At 38.1% G+C, this 23,028-nt stretch overlaps 1 protein-coding gene across 9 annotated transcripts in view; it reads left to right on the forward strand.

Annotated features, from left to right (window-relative positions):
- Positions 1-23,028, forward strand: part of SIPA1L1 (signal induced proliferation associated 1 like 1) — a 224,181-nt gene that overhangs the window by 77,423 nt on the left and 123,730 nt on the right. For 3 of the 9 annotated variants that reach the window (XM_075030550.1, XM_075030559.1, XM_075030552.1), the window contains 2 exons: positions 1,068-1,139; positions 14,371-14,447. The exons of 1 other annotated variant lie outside the window; for it this stretch is intronic. The gene's annotated coding sequence lies outside the window, so the exon portion shown is untranslated. The remainder of the gene's footprint in view (positions 1-1,067; positions 1,140-14,370; positions 14,448-23,028) is intronic. 5 more of the 9 variants (XM_075030553.1, XM_075030554.1, XM_075030558.1 and 2 more) reach the window with 2 other exon arrangements.

Here is a 23,028-nt window from a genome sequence, read left to right on the forward strand (position 1 = left end):
AGAGGATAACTACAGTTATTATCTTTAAATGGAAAAGAAATAGAAAGTGCTTAGTAGTATATTTTTACCTCCTCCTGTGTTTAAAAAACAGTGCGGTGAATTACCAGAAGTTGGCATGTGATAGTTGGGAGATTATTTAATGTACTCTAGAAATGGAGAGTTGCAGTTGGACTATTCAGCAAAACTGGATAATGTTCTTAATATGTCCATTATAATATGAAATCGGTGTTCATGAGAAAAGTCTCACCTTCATCTCATTGTTTATGAGGCTGAAAGAATTGCATACTCAGAAACTAAGTGTATATGTGTGAATGAAAAGAGAAAAGCCAGGATCCCATTAATTTTTGGCTACCTGTAAGCTGGTGAGGGTTTTAGGCTTTGATCACAGTTGTCTTGGTCCAGAATGACTGAAGACTCAGTGGTATGGATTGTAATGATCCATGTTCTTTTCTGTTATGGGCATGTGTCAACTAGGCAGGCCAAGAATGAGGGTACATATGCTATGTCTGCAAACTTCCCAGTTTCAAAATGGTTAGGCACACCCAAGTTAGCTTTAATCTAGCTAGCCTGCATTAAAAAAGATTGCAAGGATTTAACAGCATGGATTTTAGCATAGCTTCTTTGAGACCATCGGGGAGTTTGGCTGCTTAATCATTGCAATCCTATGCCCTGGAAATTGAGTGGGTTTTGTAAAACTCATACTGTTGAGTTCCGTAGCTTGCATAAATGCGGAGAGCTGTTGGTAGATTAAACACATATATTATTCTATGTATGAATTTTTCCTAGTTTTACCTTTAAAATGTGGGATGTAGTATAACTTAGAACTAGTTAACTATGTACTTAGTACTACATATGTTTAGAAGTGTACACTGATTAACAAACAAGATGTTTTCTGTAGTTGATCCTGCTATATTAACATTTTGTGGGACTGGCTGGTGAAGAATGAGCAACCCTGGTATTTTGATTTTCTGCATGGCTCAGCTTGCATATTGCTAAAGTACAATGTGCTGTGCTTAAACTTCAATAGCAGCAGATTTCCGCAGTTAAAATATTTTTCGTTGTTGCAGGTTAGTAATAAGAATCAGCAATTAAATCTGAGACACTGAACAGAAGTGGAATCTGTGAAGCAGGAAAAAAAAGTAAGTTCATGGGCTGAATTAAATATACAAAACCACAAAAACCCAGACCAAAACAAAGCAACAAAAACCAAACCACCACCACTCCCCCTCCCCCCCAACCCAACAGAAGGGAACCCTAGAGTAGCAAAATTGGAATTAGGCACTGTGAATTTCATTCCTGTGCTGCTCTTGGCTATTAGTGTTATTTCTCTGCTTTGTTTTTTACCTGTAGAGGGAAAATGCTTGGTTCCCTTGTAAAGCGTTTTGAGGACATATGCAACTGCTACTACTACAACTGCATTGACCATTAGATTTCCTAAATTAATGCTTCAGAACAGATACACCAAGGTGAAATACAGCTTTTATTTGGAAAGCATCCAGTTTCAATGAGAACATTTCTGGGAATTTGGAAATGAGCAATTCTGAAATTATTCCATCTATCTGAAAACAAAAGAAGCTTCGTTTCTAGCCTGAATTTGTTTAGGTGTAGTTTCCAGTGACTGGTGGTTCTTTTATATCTCTGCTTGATGAGAGATCAAATTCCTTCTTTCTCTTGCTCTTTATGTTCCTGTAGGCATTTTAATTTTTTTCCTCCAGTTTTTCAGCATCCTTCTTGACCTGTAAAATCAAGAACTAATTGCAGTTTCTCTGTGCCGAGCAAAGTAATGTAACTGCTTTGCTCTCTTATTTGGTATTCTTGCTTGTTTAAACATTAATGGATTGCGTAAGATTAGCCACAACTACGTGTTGCAAGTTGTCTATTGCGTACAGATTCAAGGAAGCTAACTAGTAAATTGGAGTAGTGCACAGAGCTGTCACCTGTGAAGATCAGAGTTCACACTTTCCACTTGAGATCGGAGATCAGCTTGCTTTTCAGTCTAATTGTATTCACTGCTTATGCATAATGCAAGACCACAACTTAACTCTGCTCCATTTGATGAAAGATAAAGATCAGTGTCTACTAGACAGCGTGATGCTGGTTTTATAAATCCCATCAGCATGAGCCATTACTCATGTCTTTTTATGTATATAACATAGCATACATGTATATACACATCATAATGTGAATGATGCTGTATAATTTTCGCATTATCATAGAATACCAGGTTGGAAGGGACCTCAAGGATCATCTGGTCCAACCTTTCTTGGCAAAAGCACAATCTGGACAAGATGGCCCAGCACCCTGTCCAGCCAAATCTTAAAAGTGCCCAGTGCTGGGGAATCCACCACTTTCCTGGGGAGATTATTCCAGTGGCTGACTGGTCTCATTGTGAAAAATCTTCCTCTTGTGTCCAATTGGAATCTCCCCAGCAGTAAGTTGCACTCATTACCCCACATCTTTTCAATGTGACTCCTTGTAAAAAGGGAGTCTCCATCTTCTTTGCAGCATTAGTAGTAATGCAATTAATAAATAGCGCTTCCTCTTAATTTGTATAAGGTTTTTTAGCATGTTGCTTCCTCAACTGGTTGTTGGGCCAATCTGTTTACTTGGTCCTGCACACTTGGAATTGTTTGGAAGCTTCTGGTTGTGTAGTTGTGACACAAGAAATGCTGGAGAAGACAGATCTTTTTCCTTTTTTTTTCTTCTTTGTGTTTTTTTTGTGTTATGTGGTTTTTGTTGGGTTTTTTTTTTGTGGGTGGTTTTTTGTTTTTAAACCAGCATTGTCAGTACTGGTGTAGCATGGCTCCTAAAGACCTGGATTTCTTTGCGTGACAGTCATACTTTAGGGGAACAGCCACACCTCATGGGAACAGCAACTGCTGTTCTCGCTTCCTCATGCTGTTGTGCTCTTGGTAATGTGTTTGTAAAGCCCATAGCCCAGAGGTGCAGTAAGCGGGTGTATGTATGTGCAGTAGTATAGATCAGGTTTTTCAGGGTATGAGGGAGCACTGAATAATCATTGTTTAAACTCCAAATTAAGTTTAATACTATTTTTTTCTTTGTGTTCTGTTTTCTTTTATTTTCTTATATTTTTCTTTTTTCCTTTATTTTCTCTACTGCTTTTTAGGCATTTATTTTCTTTAGCATAACTTTCTATTTTTATTCCTCTTTTCCTCGCTTCTAGCACCCATGCTAGAGCTCTTGGCAGAGGCTGGCTGAGGAGGAAGGATGAAGCTGAGAACCAGCGTACCCTTCCTTCCTCTGAGAAAGGGTAACTGCTGCTCTAGCCTCTCTTCTCTGAAAATGAGTGGCTGTTGGGAGGAGTTTGTTTGGAAAGAGGATGAGCTGCAAAATGACTGGGCCCTGAGCGCTTTCCCAGCTGGGATTAATTTGGAATCAGAAGTTTGTAGCATTCTTTAAACATTTACATGCTGGGAGGGAGTGAAGGGAGACAGGCGTGTGTTCTTTGCGAATCTTTGCTCCTTGCATCTGTCCTTGACTATAAAAGGGAAGCAGAGGTAGGTTTGGTAGATTTTGAAAACTTGAGGGAGAAGAGCAGGTAAAGGCAGTGGCTATTTAATGTTTTGGCTGTGGAATTAAGTTGTGGGCCAAGCGTATTCTCTTGGATTATTCTGCAAAGCAGTTGTCATTTCTTCATTAGTAAAGGCTAATCTGGGTGTTTTAGCTTTGGTTTTATTAACATGGCTTGGAAATAGAAAGGAATGTTGAGACTCAAGACCATCTTTATAGATACTGGAAAGATATTCAAAAGAGCGGGTTAAATATTTGGACAAGTTGGATGCATTTTCTCATATGTTAAAATCTTAACTGTTGCCTTTCATCCAGAAATCCAGTGTTACAGTTAGCTTACTGTATTTGGTCAAATCCAAGTTCCCTCTAGCACACTGGTGCTGCCTCTGACAGAGCATGGCAACAGATGTAAATGGAGGAATATAGGACAGCTTTATAGCTGTGGGTTTAAGGTCTGGTGATTTCTAGGTCAGGACTTCCTGTATCAGGAAATCTAGTACCTTTTGCTCTTTGTTGCCTTCCTTTTATTCTTTATAATTCTGCAGTAGCTTTTTTAATTGGGAAGAGCAGAATTGCATTTGGTACCAAAGGCAGAAATTTAATACAGTGGTACAATAAAGGACTGGTGTTCTTTTCAGAATAATTCCTAATGCTGTCTATGGCTGGGTTTTGTGGGCTGCTTTTTCTTTTTTTCTTTTTTTTTTTTTTTGTGAGCATTGGCATATAAATTGATGGGTACAGATATCTTCATAGTCTTCCTATGCTGACACCAGATGAATAATACCTCTACTGACATGTCCAAAGTCATGCCTACTGCATTTTTATTACCTATTTTTACTCTTACTCCATGTTCACCAAATAATATGGCTCTTCATTTTTCTAGGATAGCTATGCAGTTAGGTAACTTCAGTCCATAGGGACCCTCAGAAAATGAAAAAAAAAAAAAATGGTCTCAGTGCTCTAAGGACACTTCTGGAATTGTGCATCCACAGAGCAAAGAGGATTGTGGCTGACCCTCTTCTAACATTTTTATATAATCAGGATTTAAGCTGTTTTCTAATTTTGCCTATTAAATGAAAATGGAGATTTAGCCTTTCCCTTAAATGAGTGAATTCTGAAGCAAATCAATGTAAGGAACCTTTTGAGACCCTTAGAGCTTTATGGTACGTGTGGGAAATTGCAAGAGCACATTAATACATACTTTGAAATTCTGATATGGAAGGTGTCAACAAACATCACCATTAGACAGAATTTTAAGGTGCTACAAAAGCTGCTTAGTCTTCTATAACCAAAGAACTACAGTTACTGGTTTTGTTTTTTCCTGACAGACTTTTTTTTTTTTTTTTTTTTTGGCCATAATTTCACTCTGGCAAAAATATGAGTTTTCTTCCTTGTTCTTTGGTAACCTGTAGAGAACTGACACTTTTCTCTTCCCTTTTTCGAATAGAACCAACCCTTGAGGCCAAGGTTTGGGTCTGGTGCTTCAGCTATGAGCCTTATAGAGACTGCTGCCTATTCGGTCACCTCAACTGCAAATACAATTTACTATAAAACAATTTTATTCTGTGTTAATACCTATGCAGTGATTGTGCTTCGGTTTTAAATTGATCAGTGAGGCGTTGAAATAGTACCTCTTGCTTGGCATTCAGATTGTCAGTGCAGCTCAGGATCATCCTAATTGTGGCCAATATGAATTTAAAAATATCTTTCTTTCATGCTTTTTATTTCAGCTTATCTGTCTAGGCATAAAACGTAGTTTTCATCATCTTATTTAATCTGTATTTGCTTGCTTTTTTACAGTTTAGCTTTGTGGCTTACAGTATTAGTTTATTTTTAGCACAAGTGCACCAGACCTGCAATTTCAGATTTTGTGTTTGAAAAACAGTGTTTGTACAGTAAGTACTTCTGACAAGGAATTGCAGAACTCTATTGAAATATTTTATTAGTAAGTATTATAAAAAATCAGAAACAGCCATGTCAAAATGTTTTTGCATTTTGTGGTAGAGGAGCATACATGAGTACATTTGGTTTATTTTCAGTTTCATTTTACCAAAAAGCAAGGTATATTAAAACATAGAGGGCACAGAGATGTTACCATGTATCTTGTTTTCCTAAAATATTATACTTCGAATTACACAAGAAGGTGGTGTTTGGAGAAGTCTTGTTCCTGGTTTGAGCAGCTGATAAGCTCATTTATATCTCCAATCTAGCCAGCCCCCCACGGACCCGACCCCCCCCCCCCCCCCCCCTTTTTTTTTTTTTCCCTTCTGGTTTTTTTTGCTGCTCAGAAGTAGAGGCATCTCCTGGGATTTTAAAGTAATGATGAAAACACTGGAGGTAATGTCCTGTTTATTTAAAGTATTTATTGTAGATTTTGAATCTGGAGCTTTTATTCCTGTGATTCATTTTTTTTTTTCCTGAATCAACTATTTTATTTTTTATTTCAAATAACAAAGAATTCCTTTCAACAAGGCAGTGTTTCTGAAAGGGGAGGGTGTGGGGGAAAAGGGGCATCTTTTTTAACTGGAAAAAAACCCCAACATTGCACAGATTTGTTTTATGAGGTGGTGCTTAGAAGGCAACAAGGCAGGTGTCGTGTTTTGTGGTGGCGATGTTTTCGCAGTGTTGGTTACCATGCCATAGTATGGAGGTGCCAGTGTTTGTGAAAATCCATGCTGCTGTTAGTACTTCTTTGCTGATGCAGTTCAGTTACTGCCAGGCACAGCTTGCCCTTTCAGTCCTTGCTTTGCAGAATGATAAATGTTGCACACTGTGTCATCGTTTTACAGTAGCTCTTCATTTGTTATGGTCAGGGAAACAATAACCTCACATTCCTGCATTTTTCCATGTGGCTCTTTATCATGAAAGTATCCCGCTTGTCATGCTACTGACTTCTGTGCATCTCTAATTAAACTCTTACAGCCATTTAAGAATTTATGAGAAAGTAATTCTGTAAAATGTTTTTTCCTGCAAAGCCATGGATTGTACACATTAAAATGTATCTGTGTTCTAGCATATATTCAGGATGAATGTCCAGGATGTGTTATTTGACTTTGTAAATATAGACAATTCAAATCAGAAGAAAAAGTAATTGCAAGGTGCTTTCTTTTGTAGCTTCAGGGTTTGGGAGTATATTGTCACAAAGGTGAACAAATAAAACATGTTTTGATTTGTTCTCTTATTTGGTTAAGATATTTTTGATATGGGAAATCTAAAACAAACAAAAAACATAGTTTCTGTGCTGGACAGAAATACTCTTACTTTGCATGTATGTGCTATTTTTTAAACGTGCTTTAATGTCGTCTAGGCTTTCCTATTGCTTTCAAACCTGCTGATTTCTGTCAGTTTGATGGATAGATACAAGTCTCAATGACATTAAGTTCCAAATGGTTTGTGCAAAGTGGTAGCTTGACAGGAGAGAAATCCAATGTATTGCCCTGATGGGGTGTGCAGTGTGAGCAGTTCTCGGGAAATGGAGCTAAAAGTATTAAGTTGTGGAGATGGAATATGCTTTGGAGCATAGGGCATGAAATCAATTAAGAAACTGAGTTTTACTAGTCTTAGTCATGATAGACTTATTTTTATTACTTTTGTTTTTCCTTTTACCCTATGTTCACCAAATAATTTGGTTCTGCTTGTAATCTAGTGTTGCTCTAGGATAGCTGTGTAATTAGTATTCTTACTAATGGCAAATGTGCATCTGGATGATCTTGGAGATGCTTTGATTATATAGGATACTCTTTAACAACAGATAAACAAAGTTCCCTCAAATTTTGGCAACAAGAGTCATGTTGGATGTTGATTTGAATAAAAACACAAAGAAATTGCAAATTGTACTGAAGATGCAGAGGTTATAGATATGTCAGGTAGTAGAAAGATATTTATATGCCTTCTCCACCTCTCCATGCTATGCAGATCTGATGCTTTTTAAACAAAAGCAACAGTTTTACTTGTCTTTTAACAGTAACACTCTATGTTGTGAGTTTACATGAATCAAAGATGTCCCTGAGTGTTAGATAAGTGCTGTAAATTCCTTTGCTTGTCAGGGAAAGTACTTTGTATTATCAACTAGATTAGTAAATATTTTCTTAAGTCCCTTTTATTAGCCTGAGAGTTCTTGCAGTGTGTCTTTTAGTGTATGAATTTTATTGATAAGAGTATACAGGGTGATGATAGATCTGTCGCAGGCAAGAACAGGAGAAACCTCAACATTGTTTACCTTTATCATAACAGTACGATCAATATAAAATGTAACACATAGGCCAATATTTTGTGGTTTTCATATAAACTAGATGGTGCTTCTTGTATTTGGACAGGTACAGACTTCTAAATCCACTAATAAACTAATTTTTATTTGTCAGAATGGGGTCTAATGTAAAGTCATGTTTATTCTGACAAAATACTTTGAAAAAGAAGCTTAATTATCCCTACCCCTATCCCCCAAACAAAAAGCAAACAGCAGTCCTATGGAGTTTTATTGATGATACCGTGAGGCCTCTGGCTAATCTTATCAAGACTGAAATCTCTCACAATGATGTAGGATTTCTTTTCAGGACTTCAGTGGATGTTTAGACAGCTGTTTATTCTCTAACATGAGTATTTTCTTCTTTTTTTTTTCTTTGTGTTTTGTGGGTAAGAGGGTGGATTCTTAAAGATTTACCTGATATGTAGAAAAAGTGTTGTCTAAAAATGGAAATGTTAGACCAGGAGCTGAGCTTGAAATGATACTACTGATTTGACACAGATTAATAATATTACTGTTTCTTAATCATTGGTCTCTCCATATAAAGTGTTTTTTTGCCTTTTAGAGGCATTGAGGCTTCAAAAATTTCTTTCTTGTACTTGGGAGCTGGTGGTTATGAAGTCTTGTTGGTGAATAAGATTGGTGTTGCGATATGTAAGAGCTCACCACTGTTTGTTCAGTCTCACAAGTTCCCAAACAATAACAAAATATAGGGGGGAAATACTTTAATAATTTTCTGATGGAAAATGCTGTGTTAGGAGAGAGTTCAGCCTTCTGTAGGGCAATGACAACATCATCACTATTCCCTATTTTCCATAGCATTTATCTCCCTTCAGGTGTAATGGTGCCACCCTGTTCAGGTGGATGTGGTAAGCTGTGGTGGTAACTTGTTTTGTTTTACCATGTTGTTTTATGTTTTTCTCCAACTTGTTTGCCAGATTCCTGATGTTTTTTCTGTTAATGCAGATGTAAGGCAAAAGAGAGATGTTAAGAAGGTTTGGTTTTAGAACTTTACAAAATCTATGGTACACACCAAATAGAGTTCTGTTTCTGAAAATGTGTCTGAATGTATCTAGTGTATCTGAAAACACTTCATTCTGTCGACAGTGTAAGAGAAATAGCACTCTTTCGTATGTATGCCAGTGGTTACCTTCTTTCCTCTTGCAGCCCTGCAGGTACTCTTCCTGTGAGCGGAGGAGTTTTGCATTCCTTCTTGTGCGTGTCTGTTGGACCCAGACTTCATGGTTTAGTTTCACAGATGATTTAAAATAATCCTGGAGATGTAATCAAAATGTTGTTCTGTCCTTCAGCAAATATTTTCCCATGATATATAAGGAGTCTTGGGTTTTCAAACTGCTTTTTTATGTTATTCTGGCTTTTAGATCTCTGAACTAGTAAATATGCATACATACTTTTAAAGGAGAAGGGGAATGCTGTCCATTTCTAGTTTTATGGCCCTTAAGTGTGTGTGTTTGCCACTTTGTTTCGATCTACCGGTTCATAGAAGCTAACTTGTGTATGTGAACAACTTACTAGTATTAAATTTCTGGCAGAAAGGAATGTTGATGAAGGAATTGCGGGGGGGAGGGTGGTGGTGGTGGTGTAAAATCTAAACAAGAGTTGCTGAAAGTCTGAATTCTTTAAAAGGCTGAAAGGTGGTGTCATACTTCGGTATGTGCTGTTGACACTTCAGCTCTGATAGATGCTGTGAGTCTGTCTGTACTGATGTAAATACATGTTGGTCTTTGGTGAAGTATGAGTTGGAATATTGCTGTTTCACAGGAAAGCTGAAAAATAAAATTAGAGCTAAAATACATGCATGATCAGAGCCAAAATAAATGTGTACATACACAACTGTAGGTAAAGTTTAAATTCTTTTATATTAAAGGTGTAAACACAGCGTATGACATCAGCTGGGGTCAGAATGTAACTACTTTCTAAAAGGAAAAAACCCTCACATTGAAACTTGGTTTAAAATTGTGACTGCTTAGAGATAAATTGCCAAATGTGAAAAAGCAGTAGAATTAGCATGGGTATCAGCATTACTGTGGAATGTATAATTTTTTTAGTAACTGCACTGATTAATTCTATGTAAAGTATTTCATGTTAGTTTTACAAGAAGACCAAGAAAAGAGGAGACTGAAGTTGGGAGGAATTTTTCTATTTTAGGAGGGTCAAGATGAAGGGGAAGAGAAATCTGTTCATGTGCATTGTCGTTTAAAAGTAAGTCACAAAAATGAGTTTCTACATGAAGACCGCTTTTTTTTTCATTTACTGTAAACACCTCTTGGAAAACCAAATATACGTAACTGTATTAAGATGATGAAGATTTGTTTTCAGTTGCTGTCAACCTGTTTTTAATAACCTTAGAACCTTAGATTTTAGGATCTATTCCTTAGATGACCTGCGTGGTATTTCATAGCGAGGACAATGGTGTTGAGTAGACTTGAAATACTTACTTTAAATTCTTGTGCTCAGTAGTCTCAACACCTTGCAGAATGATGCTTGGCTTTCAGGAACAACATCAGGTTTGACTCTTACTTAGTCTGTGATCCAGTACAGCTCCCCAAGTTTTCTGCTTGATTATTCTTTAGGTGGCCAATTCTGTGTGTGTGTGTGTTTTATTACTTTAATTATCTCTTTCAGTCTTAGAGCATTTTGTTTTGCTTTTACCTGCATGGAGTTTTATCTGGTCAGCTTTAGAATCCCTGATATCCCAAGCTCACCTGGAATCAGGATTGTCTCCTCCATATTCCTTGCAACTCCTGCCCCCCAGTTTGGTAGCATTTGTGGATTCTTTAAGGGGGCCTCTGTTTGGTCACGCAAATTAATAATGAAAATACTAAGCAAAACTTGCTGCAGGTCAAGTTCTAGCTGGACTGGCCTGAAATGCTTTGTTTTTTATACTGAGCCACTGCTTTAGTTCTCTGAAAGCAAATTTTTCCAGTAGTTACGCTTATCTCTACACTGATCATTTTGGATCTACGTCTCCAGGTCATGTTGAACAGTGTCGTAAGTGTCATTTACACTATAGCTGCTGCTTCACTAAGACATGTACCGAAGCGAGAATATTATATTGGTTTGATGTGGCTTCCTGACTGTAATTTATCTTTCTCCTCTAACTTAAATTGATTTTTACCCTTCTTCTTTTTCCCCAGCAATATATCCAAATCTTCCTAAGCATCAGAATTACATTGTCTTACCATTCTTAAGTTGTCTCCGACTTTTTTACTGTTGTTAAAGGACATGTACCCTGTTCCATATTGCTCTGGGATCTCCTGTATTTTACTAGCTCTCAAAGCAAATCACTAATAGTTTAGAAAATATTTAGACTGGTTATTTATATACTCTAGTACACGTTATTGTTAAATAGCTGGATTAAACTGTGTGTTAATTTTTCTAATTCAAAGATCAGGGTTTTTTTAAAAGGAGAATGTATTTTTAATGTTACTTTTGCTAACTTTCTTGCTGTTTCCTTGTGGAGCCCTAGACCCTAGAGTATTGGGGTCCCTCATTATCTAGACCAGATTCTAAAATTGGCGGGTGGTGCTATGTGCCACCACAAGTTTACTCGTCTCTGTAGGCTTTTATGGCCTGGGTGAGATCCAGAATAAATGTGGGCTGTCCAAGCCAGCATGCTATTGAAAAGCTGCCATTAAATAATTAATTCTTAATGAATTTGAGAGCAGTGTTGGTATTTTTCAAAATTAAAAAGACAACACCCCTCATTTTTTGTTGTATGTGAGTGTGATTTGTAGCCCACCACCCCCAAAACTATCTTGCAGAAGTTTGCTGGACTGGTATTTCACTCAGGAAGACTTGGAGGGAATAACTAATTCTGTGTTGGTATTGCTAACCACCTACTTGCGTGTATGATGTTTTTCTGCAGTTCCTATCTGGGCAAGACTAGAACTGACTTAAAGGTCTTCTTGCCTGAGTCAGAACAGTATAAAAGAGTGCAGAGAAGGAGGTTCTTGGCTTGCAAAGATATGAAAAGCCAGACAAATGAGTGGCCTGTGTGACTATTTTTGTTGTACTATATCTGTCATTTGAGCAGACTTGCTGTAACTTCAGCAACTTACAGTATGGCTAGGTGTTTTATAAATGTACGCTGTAATACAAATCTTGGGACTGTCTGGCTGATAGGTCTCCCCATGTGATGACTGGAACCACTCAGTAAAGGACCATAGTTCAAAAACTCTGTTCAAATAGCCATAACGCAGCTACATGTGCTGAAACCTGAAGCCAAGGTGACTGGAGACTATCCAGAAATCTCTAATGGCTCTTTTCCTTAATGATGGCTGTTTGACAAATTTCTTCTGTGAATTATGGAACCAGTATTGAACATCCTTTGCTGGTGCTGTCAATTACACCACTCGGTACACTAAAAACCCGTACTCCAAGAAGATGCTGTATCTCTTTCCTTATTTATTTCTATGAAATAGGCTATACTAGTAAAATCAAGACATTAAAGAGCAATGGAAGACAAACAGATGCAAGTTCAATCTGGTTCAGTATTGTTTTTCCATGCAGGTTTTCTGATAATTTCTACTTGACGCATAGGCTTCTCTTTAATCTGTTATGTCTCGGAAGGTGTTTTAAGTGCAAAACAAGTAGAAAATAATTCTGAATGGCTGGAGGACTGAAAATGTAGTTGTGCAGCAGAGTTTTACATTAGTTTGCCTTTTTTAACTGGAAAGAAAATTTAAGGATATTTGCAAAAAATAAAAATTGCAAGACCTAAACCTACAGAATTAGTTACTGACCTTAGGAAAATGTTGCACTTTTAAGTGAAGGTTGATTTTTCTTTTCTATGTTATTTTCCCCATCATTAGTGGACTTAATCTCACTTATGAACAGCTGTTGAAATAATAAATCCTGCTACTCAAATTGTAGTCATAGTTGTTCTGTTTTCTTGAAAGTCCCAAGCAGATTTAAAAAGCAAAACCAAAAACCTCAGCTGGTAAAGCCATCAGAGGATACAGTAAGCAGCTTACACAATAGAAGTTGCAAATGGAAAAAATTATGACGTTAAATAGAACATCCTTAAGTTTGGCCTACACGTTAATTCACTGCTTTTAAGCTGGTGCTCCCTTTGGAAGGGGTGGTCCTGGCTTCCCCTATCTGCTGATTTGATGATTGTTTGAGGGTCTTTCACCCAGGAGTAGCGGGAGAGGATGGGGGTGTGACATCTGCGCACAGCACATGCACTTGTATTGCCTTGTTAAACACAAGGGGCATCTCTTAGATGTCTTGATTAGTCCACCTAATCAAATATTTCATGGTGGGTTGTGTTGCAGCACTGGTTCTGATGTGTTTGGATAAAACCGTCCCGCACAATATGAAGCTGTACATTGTAGTTCTTGAAACTGTTACGTTGGGGTTTACTCGAGATTTTTTACTACTTAAAAATGATCCCTTTCTGAGTGACTCTGATGAATGAGGGTAGGGTTATCTTGAGTTGGCTGCCTACGGCTGTGTGCCCTGTCCTGCCCTGCTGAACCCGAGGCGGAGTTGCTTGTTAGTCAGTCCTTAATCTGCCGAGGTTCTCAGCCTGGTGTTGGAAGGCAAGTCTGCATTGGTGATGGTTTGCCTTAAATGCCATTCTGGAAATGTTAGTGTCTTGAGTCATTGGTCAGAGCTCTGGGACTTGCAGTGCTGGAAAAAAAAAATATCAGTATTTTGTTTAGCTTAATCTGCAGTTATTTAGGTGAGTAGCTCTAGTAGACCCATCAGTTGGAACTTACAGAGGGGCTGTTGCACTGTGAAAGAGCTGTCCCAATTTAAGCCCTTCTTGTCAAAGACTTCTAGCTTGGACGGATTTCACACACTCAGTTTAGGTTTACTGTTCTGGCAGCTAAGTTTGCCGAGGGACCCTCATTTTGCTTCGTTCACCGTTTGTAACACCGGCCCCACTTTCCAGGGGCCAGTAGGGCACCTGAGCTTACCCTGGTGTATGGCTGCAGGGCCTGAGTGTGTCTTCTCCTCGCATCACTTTTCCTCTGAAATACTGGCCTCCGTGAGCTGTGGGTCTCTGAAATGAGAGTGCGGGGACAATCTGTTCGGTACTGGTAGTGCTGTCTGTGTTGGCATCCAGTGCAGCGCAGAGGGAGGAAACGACTGTGATTCAAATACCACAGGGCTGAAGAACAGAAAGGAAGGAGAAGATGCTAGGCTGGGAGACAGAGGGCTGGGCGCTTGAAGGGGAGGAAAGAAAGACTGTTAAGAGCCAGAGACTGTTTAAAAGAAGAAAGGGGAAAGAAGAAGAGGGAGGGAACAGGACAAGGAAAGGTGGGAAGAGTTGATTTATAAGCAGCGAGTGGGAATCGGTAACAAAAGGAGGTTCTGAGGACAGGGAGAATGCAGATAATTACTTGTTTGGTTTTAAAAAGTCCTGGATGGCTTGGACCATTCTTCTGTGAAAGTACTGCTGTTTGGTACTGCTGAGATTTTGTGGCCGATGCTATCAGTGGAAGGTTCTTTTCTTCAGGAATATTGTTCTTCAACTCATTGGCTCTCTAGATCTCGAATTAGTTAACTCTGAACAGGAATGTTTTATCTGCATGTTTTGTTTAGTTTTGTCTCTATTTTACCAGCTGCTGCATCTTTGAAGAGAGATTTCCTGTGCCCTTTTTCAAATGCCTGTGATTTTTCCACGAGGAACCACCTTTCTGTAAGTGGAAGTCTTTTCTATGAACATAAAATTCATAATATGAATTAGTTGTATGCATCAATAGGAATGTGGGTGTGCAGAGAAGTCTGAGCAGTTTAAAAACTGGATGGTTTTAGTACATGATATGGTTTTCATGATTCATAATTGAGAATAATGATCGATGCTCAGGGGAAGCTCTTTTTTTTTTGCTTTGGTCATTTGAAATGAATAGTATACTTGTATTATAAGCTTAGACAGTGATAATAAAAGCAGTACTTGTCTCTGTCAACGTTTGTGAAAAACAAATCTCTGGAGATTTCTGAATGCTTTATTTAAGGATGAGAATAGTAAATCTGTCCTGTGTAGTGTCTGGGTGAGCTGTCTTGTATCAAAATGTTATTAATTAATTTTTATACTTTACAGCTGTGTTTTGGGAATAAGTACTGGAATGAAAGCCAAAAAGCTCCATTCTGGATTTTAAGAACCATATTGGGGAAGAGTTAAGGGATTGATTTATTTTTCTGGTTTAGAAATTTTGAGCAGGAGGAAAAGGGATGGACTTGAGCTGCCTACTTAACTTGGTTTGCCAGCAGGCTCAGGACTAGTTAGGTCATCACAGGAGTACGGCTAGCCAGATCTCTACAAATTTCTAGGTGTATGAAGACAGACACCCAGTGAGATCTTCATTTGCACTTAGATCCATTATTAACATTGAATTGTGGAAGTAGGAATTTAGTAGGATTGCTGAAGAACTGTGTATTTGCTGCTTCAGATATGAACAGTCTTCAAAGCTTCTCTCTTCTAGAAATACTGATTTTTACACTCTGGATGCATTGTATATATTAATCAGTTCCTTAAACATAGTGTTTTGTCTTCACTTTGTTCTGAAACTCATAGTGTAAGATCAGCAGTAGTCAGTAGCTACTGAGATGGTGTTTGCAGTACATGGTTCAGTATGCTTATAAGAAAGCTTGCTTCAGCTTGAGTAAGAGGAATTGTGAGTTTTCTCCTCTCCCCTTTTAGAAACGTACGTTTTCAGGGAAATTAACAGCTTCACCAATAGCTATGTAATAGGAATTTGTGGGGTAAGTTGACCCTTAAGTGTATTTTGCTGTCACAAGGAGACATTCCTTTGAGTGTTGTAATGGGGGCTAGTTTCAATTCAGTTGAGCCACGAGTTTTCTATATACATGTTCTGTATTTTGCTTTTTCTCCTCTAACTTGGAAGGCATGGACAAGTTCTTAAAATCTTTAGGGTATAGTAAAGTTTATTGAAAATGTCTGTAGACTTAAATTACAGCTAGTGGTTTTGCATTACAGGTAAGCAGTACCCCAAAAGACTGAAGTCTTGTTTCTGCCCCTCCTCTCTCTTCCATTCCTCTCCCTAGTTCTCACACTTAGCATAAGTTCATCTGTTGCATCATCTCAGCAAAAAAAGACTGATTTAGTTTTTGTTACTGGATTGGTTTTCTACTGCTTTGGAAGCTGAATGTGTCTGTAATGCAAGGAGATGACTGTCAGCCAGAAATAGAGAAGAGAGGAATGGAGGAGATGGGAGGATGCAGTCTCCCTGTTCCTGGCAGCGACAGCCCATCACCTGTGCTGAAGCTGCAATGTTAAACTGCAGCCCCGGGCTTGCCGTGGCCCTCCAGCTCAGTCCCTGCAGGCCTCATAGACATCAGGGTCTGTTTTGTCCCTAACACAGATCGGATAGATCAATGGGGTGGCGTTTAGACAGCTCCAGACTATCACAGACACATGCAATCGATGGTGGTTTGCAGTGCAGAAGAACATGGAAATCTAGGAGACTACAGCTGCGTATTTTCCCACTGTAAACTAATTCTCAGAAATCCCGTGCTGCAGCATGTTTTAGGAGACTGTTCAGATGAAACACTGAATTCTCTGGAGTCGTGGCTATTCAAAGCTTAAGACTGCGTGTAGTACCATAATTGTTTCTTTTTGCATGCGTGTGTTGTGATGTAGGTATCTCATATTTCCCCAGCTGCTTATATGCTCATGGAAGAGTCTTCCCGTTAGGACCCCATGCGGTCTCTTGAAAACAGTACAGTGTTTATCTGATAAAACAGCAATTCCTTTATGATAGGATGGGCCTACTGAGGACATGCAGCGTGTATTGGAGAAGGGTTTTCCCTTCTCTCCTCTTCAGCCCTTAGTCTTCTCCTTTCTGCAAGCCAGAAGAACAATGCTGAGCGGAGTGGAGCAAGGGACAAGTAGGGCCAAGGTTTGGAAGGGGGGAGTTGGGTTCAGAGTTCTAGGGATTGATATGGGAGAGAGAAAAGGGGTGCAGAAGGCTGTTTGGCTTGTTAAATTGGGGGGGATTGGGTGGGTGGGGATCGCAAAGGTTTGCGGCAAGCCAGAAACAGTCCTGCTTCCCCATCAGCTAAGGTGTGAGAGGGAGGACAGTTCTGAATGTGAAGGTTTTGGGAACTGTGGTGGTAATGGATTGATGTTGTGCTGCTTCATACTTGGATTGAAACATCTGTGGTTGTATGCTCTATTCCGACCTTTCACTAACAGCTTCTACCCAATTGTGTTTTTGTACATGTGCTGACATTTGGAAAGAATTGTGTGCGTGAGGGTTTTTTTAAATGAATAGGGGCTGTTCTTTATACTAAGTTTCACATAGAAAAAGAACGGAAGGGTGTTTTGTACTAAAAACAGGCCCTTGTATTCATCTGTTAATAGGAAGGATTTTCATCTACTATAATGTAAGTCACAAAAATAATTAAACCGAACAGTTTGTGCAGCACCCAAAGCTGAAAACTGCATCCAAGTGGTTTAGAGAGTAGCTAAGGAGTAGGACTCGCCTCTCTAAAAATCAGAATCACTTTGCAGACTACTCCAAATAGGAAAAAAAAAAAAAAGGTCTACGTGCACTAGCTATCCTTTGAGAGGGAGCTGGCCTGTGGTTATGAAAGCAGATGTATGAATTTAGTAGTTGTAGTAGTGGTACCATAAAATTGGCAGTTGTGACCTCTATTGCTTTTTATTGTAGTTAAAATTTTAAAATCCTGATCAGGCTTTTTGGTATATGGAATGAATGACAAATATAGGTGGCTTACTGCATAAACCTCTCAATGGTAAAACCAGCAAATAATAGTGAGGTTATTGAAGCCTCCAACACAGAAACTTTGACCTTTTGTCCCATCTATAAAAAACTCCATCCCATGTCATTAGCGACAAAACAAGTTGAAGCCTTAGTTTTTGGCTTAATTGCTCATATTTTATATAAAAGGATTTCATAGTATTTCAAGTGGTTTGGTTTTCAGGTGTAAAAGTATAGGGAATAATTTAGGTGAAGGAACTTGAACTAGGAGTGGATTTGACAAAAGGCTTGTTTTCAGTGCATTCGACAAAAACTGCATAACTTCCTTTTTCTTTCACATGCTTTATGTAAACACTCTATGCTTGTACCAAAACTGTGTTGGTTTCATGAGTATAATTCTTACCTGCAATTTCATCTAATCATTCAGTGTTACTTTTAGTTTTTAAAAAATGCACTAAATTTATTTTTAGAAGTTCAGACTTACGAACTTGAAGACATCAAAGGAGTAGGCCAGTGATTGGGGAAATGGCCACAAACAGTCCAAAGTATGGAATAACAGGAGAATGGCTAAGAGCCTGTGCTGTCGCATTTCAGTTTAAAATAACTGGAGACATAAGGAAATAAGCAAATTATTTTATGGGTTAGCAACGAGCTTACTGGAGCAACTTGAAGAGAAGCAAGGGCAGCCAACAGCTTGTCAGTTTGATGGATTACACCCCAAAGTTTACTGAAAAAGAAATCATTAAAGTAAATCCATTGCTTTCATATGGTTTACCAGTGTTTGTTCTCACGTTGTGGTGTGTGAACCAGCAGCAGAATTTAGAGCCTGTCCATCATCTGTAGACCAAAGTATTTTTTATAACCATGCAATTGAGCAAAAGGATAGGAGTAATTTAGCATGTCTTACAAAATGCTGAACAAAATAATCGGAAAGAAAGAAAATAGAAAGCCTGAAGGTCAACTTGGAAGCATCTGATAGTCATCTTGGTGGTCCCCAGACTAGGCAGAATGACAGCTGATATCCCTGACTTCTCATCAGTGGGCATGTTCCCATTTAACTTCAGGCATCAATCTCCTTCCTTGTTTATATTTTTGCATCATATTGCATAGTGCTGGTGTTGTGTTTGCTTATGGTGGTCTGGTTGCAGAAGGTGCAGAGGGTTCCCCTCCTGTCCCAGAAACTTGTGTGTCTGATGCTTTTTGGAGCTCTGCCCTTAGACGTTTGTGTCTGATTAATGAGGCCGAGGGCGTTGCATTGGGGCTTCATGGAAGAATTGTCTTGAAAGAAGGCAGGTAGTTTTTCAGGAGCTGGTGCTAACTACCTATTTCCTCCCAGAATTTCCCTGGGGAAAAGAGACCTCACCTTCTGAAGTTTCTGACAGTAAAACAGTTTTCCAGAAGTTGAGTGGCTGAGTGAAGAGCGCTTTACAAGTTCTCAAGAGTCCTGAGAAGACTTTTCCTTTTGCTGAGCTCATGCGCACGTTAATGGAAACTGCCTTGCATATAAAGATACAGGAGAGGTTTCTTTTAAAATACTAGTATGAATCACAGATATTAGTAATTCTGCTTTCCAGATAGTGTTAGCTGAGGCATCAAATATACTTAAAATTGCTGTGTGTTTAAGAATATAATTTATAACTGTATAGTTTAATAATACATTAATATATAATAATACCACTATATAAGAACATGTTAATATATAATATATAATATATCATATAACTGGGTTTAACCAATTACTCCTGTTGTATGGATATTTTCTTTTTTTTAATCACTGTAAAATATTTTTCTTTTCTTCTTTAGAAAGGTCTGCTGGCTGTCAGTATCACCATGGCTCTTTTCATGTGTGCACATTAGAAGTTACTGTATCCGTAGGGAAAATATTTTAATTGGGGAATTTCCTTTTAAAGTTTTATGGTTGAAAATGTACCCATAAATTGCTCCCTCCTTAAAAATAGCAAATGCAATAAGATGTAGGCTAAATCAGAAATGTGGACTTAATTCATCTGGGCATCAAGTCACAATATTTATATTTTACTGTGCTATAAAATCTATATAGAATTTACCTTTTGTGGCTAATACAAATTTGAGAAGCAATAAGAACTTTCAAATGCAAGTTTTATAGCACAATTTCTGCATCAGCATAACAATGCATTTTAACTGAGAGAGTATGTATTTGGTGTGTGCCAAGAGGAGGACCTAAGAAAGCCTTAAAAAAAGAACAGAAAGGTCGGGCCACAGTGATTTGTATGTTAAAAGAAAGACTTATAAATGAGGCTGGTGTTGCATTTTATTAGTTTGTTATTGCCTTATGGATTCATATTTTAATTTTAACACTCTTAAGCTCTGCCTTAAAGAGCACGCTGCAGACTTTTTGTTTTTTTTCTTCCTTTTGCAAAAGTTTATTTTCCTTGATTAGATCTAAAGGCCTTTCTTGTGTCCTAAATAACTTAAGAACTGTTAAACCTCATCTTTTCCTAACTCTGTTTTCTAGCTCTTTTGATGAGTTGTCTATTGCTCTGTTTCTCTTTTTACTGATGCCCTCAAGGGAGAGAGCAGGGGGTGAAGATGTTGCAGGCAGCGTAATGTCCTCAGAACTTGACCACAGTGGAGTACTAGTTTACCAGGATGTGCAGTGGCAGCTTGAAAACCCATATTATGGGGCGAGAATGTAGTCCACTATCCAAAAGGTTCTTAGGTTCAGAGGGAGTCTGTGATGATTGCAGATATCTCTATTTTCTTAGAACTCTCTGCACCAGACCGCCTGAAATGTGCAATCATAGCTTTTGCTTTTTCACAATAGTCCCCTTTTTATGAGTTTCAGTAACATTTTCTGTTATGGATGCATTAAGCTTTTTTTTACTTTCTATTTTTATACTCACTGGGAAGAACTGGAAAAATGAAGACTTTGTAATTTCAGAAATGCGGCATAATCAGACCTGTCTTTCTAATATCATCCAATAATTCAAAACTTAATGCAGGTATATTTAGATTGATACGTAAATCTGTAGTCAACCAGTTGATTTCTGCATAGTAATATTTTCAGCTCATGTAAGGTTCACAGTTAATCGTGTCTCCGTGCTGTGGAATGGCAAATCATAAATCCACTGTAAAAAAATACATAGGAATGTCTTGTGTCTTTTTTTTGTACAATTTAGAAAAGATGAGATCAGTCCTGAAGTAAAAATATTCCCGGTAAATAACAAGATAAATTGAGAAATGGGGTTAACCTTATGTAAGAGCACTCAGGCACAGGGATGACATTGGTTTAACTAAGTCAGCACAGTGTGACTTCGTATATTCAATTGCTGTCATTTGTACGTATTGAACTCACTTTCCCCCAAGGTACTTTCGGACAACCATTCGATCTGTTTTTTTGGTGTCAATTTTTCCATGTCTAAGAATATCTTTGAATATTTTTCAATTAATGAAATTAAATAATGGATTCAAGCCAAATGTAATTACTTCTGTTTTGTTCCTCCCCCTGCGTGTGCCCCCCATCAGGTGCGCACAAAGGGGATGCTTAGCTTCATATAGTGGAATGAATTTTTGTGAGGTTTGGGGGTTTTTAACTTCTATATACAGTAGAAAAGTTACTCTTCAGTGGTAAATGATTTGTGAAATGTGCTTTTTAACTGTCACCCTGGTGAGTTACCATCCCCGACACCAGAATTTGTAGCTCTAGTAAGTGTGTCAGGTAAACAAATGATGGGGAACTTGACTCGAACCAGTCACATCTAGTGGTCTTCCATGTGTGAGAGTACACTTTAAGTGACAGCCATACAAAAGTTGATCACTTCACAGCTTACTAGTTATGTTAGAAGTAGATTTTAAATATTAGAAGAATAATGCTTGACAAAGTAAATGACTGGTACAATGGTCTGAAAAGAAAAATGGCAGTGAAAAAAAGTTTCAGTAATGTATTTTAAGGCTTTGTTAATATACAGCCTTAAAACTATAAATTAGTTCCAAGATTGTGGTGAATATTACTTTAAAAAAAAAAAGCAGATAAATTGAATTAAGCATTATGAATGGCTTGACCCCACCTCCCCCTCCCAAGCACTGAAATTTTTATGAACTAACAAATGCAGAAAGTTGTGAGCAGTTTTTCCGTGGTGCAGGTTAATGATGTCTACGTTTCATGCCCATCACCCCTTCCCTATAGAGAGTAGCCTTCCTCTCTGCACCTTGGAGGTCTGCATGTCTTGGAGACTTAAGCTTTCCTTTTGAGGAATTGTCTGGAGATTTTTTTATTAAATTCTTGATGTGCAAGAAATCAACTCATCTGTCTGGTTTATTTAGAGAACATTAGTAAGATTCATATAGAACGCTCAAAGTACTTTACTCTCCTTGGTAATGGTATCATAAAATTGTATTAGCCATAGAAGAGGTACTTTGCTGTCATGTATTGCAAGGAGTCTCTCTTGTTTTGACTAGCTCTCTGCTGTTGCTGGTACCAGATGAATGCTGCTGCCAACTTAGGCTGAAGAGCATCTTTCTGGTGTCTTTACACAGAATGCCCTAGTAACCAGCTTCCTTGTTGCTTTGGTCTCCTTCAGGTGATTCTTAATTTAAAAACATGTGTGTTAGCTCATTCCCTGTGACTGTTTCTAAGTGGGAAGGGCAGTTTTTATTTATTTTGCTACCATAATAATATTTCCTGGCAACTTAATGAGGTTAGTATGCACATTTTCAGAACACAGGCTCATCAGAAGCTCCCATGACTCATGAACATACAAATTTTCATCCATTTTATTTTTTTTTTCCAACAGCATATTAAAAATAAATCCATTCAGGCACATACTACCAAAAATGCCCTTTTTAACAGTACAGCTTGAAAGATTTCTTGAAGAAGGAGGGATATCACTCATCTTAAAGTGTACTTTCTTTCATATGCTACTACTGCCTTATTGGTTAATACTTGTTTCACTCAGATTCTCTTCTTGTGCAGATTAATTATTTCAAGCTGTCTTCTTCTTTTATCAGATTTGGGAATGCAGCTTTCCACAGTGTATCTGCATGTTTTCAACCTGCGCTTAAAACATACAGGCAAAAGTATACCTTCTTATGCTTTTTATTTCCTTTGCCTATGTTATTTTCTTTGTTTCTTCTACTGGTGTGTGATGACCTTATCAGAAGTTTTTACTGAAGATGGCCTCTAGCTTTTATCTGAACAGGCTGACTTCTTCCACTTCTACAAATTTTGTTGTACAGCTGGAATAGCTGTGCTTCACTAGTTTAACATGAAAAGGATTCATTTATTAGCTCAATAATCTTCTGTGTTTCTGGAGTTAAGTCATATTTACATCTGGTGGAGTCTGTGGAAGACTGTTTTCTCGATACAGAGACTGTGGAAAATATATCATATGTGATCTTCAAGAATATCATTTTCAGTAAGTGTCATATACCAGATGGCTTTGAGACCTATTTAGCTATCTGTTTTTGTTAATCTTGCTTTGCTTGCTTGAGACCTCAAAACTTAATTTCCCCACCTGCTGATAAATATAGGGTCATAGGAATTGCCATATTGGGTCA

This window comes from Buteo buteo, chromosome 6 (genome assembly GCF_964188355.1).
Source record: "Buteo buteo chromosome 6, bButBut1.hap1.1, whole genome shotgun sequence".
In the NCBI taxonomy this organism is placed as follows: domain Eukaryota; kingdom Metazoa; phylum Chordata; class Aves; order Accipitriformes; family Accipitridae; genus Buteo; species Buteo buteo.